Below are 2,503 nucleotides of genomic sequence, written 5' to 3' on the forward strand. Positions count from 1 at the left end.
CTTATGCTAAAAAATTATTAACGGATTACCTGAAATTCTAATTTAAGTGGGTATCCTGTATTTTTATTTGCTAAATTTGGCAATCCTATTAGGGATAAGTGGTCAAGGAGATAGGCATGGTCCTGCCCTTACCAAGGTTACATTATAGAGAGGGAGATGACATGACTTCCCCCTGGAGAGAAAGCAAATTAAATAAATAAATAAATAAATAAAAAAGTAGAAGGAGTTCAAATGCAGTAGCTCACACCTATAACTCAGCACTTTGAGAGGCCAAGGCGGGCAAACTGCCTGAGGCCAAGAATTCAAGACCAACCTGCCCAACATGGCGAAACCCCATTTCTACTAAAAATACAAAAATTAGCTGGACATGGCGGCACATGTCTGTAATCCCAGCTACTTGGGGGCTGAGGCATGAGAAGTGCTTGAACCCTACTGGCAGAAGTTGCAGTGAGCCAAGATCACACCACTGGACTCCAGCCTAGGTGACAGAGCAAGACTCTGTCTCAAAAAAAGATAATAATAAAATAAAGAGAAGGAGACAACACAGTAAACAAAATTATTACAAACTGTGGAACGTGCTGAGAAGAAATCAAACGGATTGATATGGAATAACAAGTGGTATGACCTGAGAGAGATCTTTCTTCAGAGGAAGAAAGGTCTTCAGTGAAGATGTGACTTTAACCAGACCTAATAGGAAGGAGCAAGTCATTGGAAGAGTGGGGATGGGGAGAGGTGGGAGGGGGAGAAGCATTTTAAGAAAAAGCCTCATGGGTTCAAGTGCCTGAAAGAGGAGTGAATGTGGTGTGCCCAAGAGGAAGCTATTGCCATAGTCCAAGCAAAAATAAACCTTGTCCTGAACTAATGAGGTAGCAGCAGAGACAGAAGTGGATAAATTCCAGAATGTTTGAGAGTAGACCTGAAATGACTTGGTGGATTGGATGTAATGGGTGAGTCAAAGAAGAGTTAAGGACAGGGCTGGGAGGACTGCTAGGTTTCTGGCAATGGTATTTCATGGTCTCAAAAACTAAGGTGAAGATATCTTTAAGGCTGACAGAGGTGGATACCTTTTTTTTTTTTTTTTTTTTTTTTTTTTTGAGGCAGGGTCTCACTGTGTTACCTAGGCTGGAGTGCAGTGGCACAATTGCAGCTCACTGCAGCCTCAACCTCCCGGGCTCAAGTGATCCTCCCACCTTCAGCCTCCTGAGTAACTGAGACTATAGGCGCACACCACTACACCAAGCTGATTTTTTATATTTTGTAGAGATAAGATCTTGCCATGTTTCCCTGGCTGATCTTGAACTCCTAGGCTCAACCTATCCTCCCACCTCAGCTTCGCAAAGTGCTGGGATTACACATATGAGCCACCATGCTTGGTCCCAATATTCTTTCATATAAAAAAGTCTATTAAAAATTAAACATTAACTAACAAGTCAGTACTTTAAAATAAGTTTTAAAATTGACCACTGTAGCAGAGGCTGCCAGTGGCTTACCTACATCCCATCAGCAATCACCATTCAGTGCCAGTTGGCAATTGCCAGCACTGGCAACTCTGCCTGAAGCCAAAGCCAGAACTCAACCAAAGTGCTGAGGAATTAATGGCCTTAGATGTAGCCTTTAACCCATGACAAATAAGAATTAATGGATTAATATAGCAGCTCTGTCACCTTGTACCTCTGAGGTTTGTGTTCTGCCCTGACTTTCTGCAGCTCCCAGAGGGATTCTACTCCAAGTGCCCACATGGCAACTTCTTGATAGTGCACCCATTATTCACATCCTTCCCTTCCCTCTCACTTCCCCCACTCTCCTAGGGTGCTTCCTGGACTCTTCTCTCAACCAGTAACTAAGACAACCACTAAAATATTTCATTCACAAACCCCAGCCTTCCCCTTATGACTTCATTCTAACACTATTCTTATACACATATATCAACTCTCACCCATTTCAGCTCACTCTACTCTCAATTTGGTGGCAAAGCCTTCCTAGGGCTAATGCAACATTTCTGGTTGACATCCACTTAGCACCCAAGCCCTTTTACTTTGTCACCCCACTGCTGGCTGCAACTTCTTAGTTGGAGGCAAGATTTCATCCAAGCCAGACTGTTCATACTAATTATAAAAATATTTCATTTCCTTTTGTTGTGCCTCAGATCAGCTAGAAAGTTTCCTGTATCATTTTCTTAATTCCCTGTTTTCTAAGATGCCTTCCTCTACCATGCTCCCCAAGAAATATGCCATCTCTTTGCTTAGAAATAGAAAACCTTAAAGAACAGAAAGCACCCTGATTAGGTTTCTTCCAATGACAGGAGAATTTTCTGCCAGATCCCGTTGGCATCTTTATACATATTTTTTTTCTTAGAGAAGGGTGCAATAACAGCCACCTTCTCTCTTTCTTTCTGAAAGATGTCTTTCACAGCCCAGACTACTAGCAGTGGCTCAGGACCAACAGTGCTCAACAGAGGCAGTTTTGTCCCTCTTACCCCAAGACATCTGGCAAAGTCTAGAGA

Source organism: Trachypithecus francoisi, unplaced genomic scaffold (genome assembly GCF_009764315.1).
Source record: "Trachypithecus francoisi isolate TF-2019V2 unplaced genomic scaffold, Tfra_2.0 Lachesis_group0, whole genome shotgun sequence".
NCBI classification, from domain to species: domain Eukaryota; kingdom Metazoa; phylum Chordata; class Mammalia; order Primates; family Cercopithecidae; genus Trachypithecus; species Trachypithecus francoisi.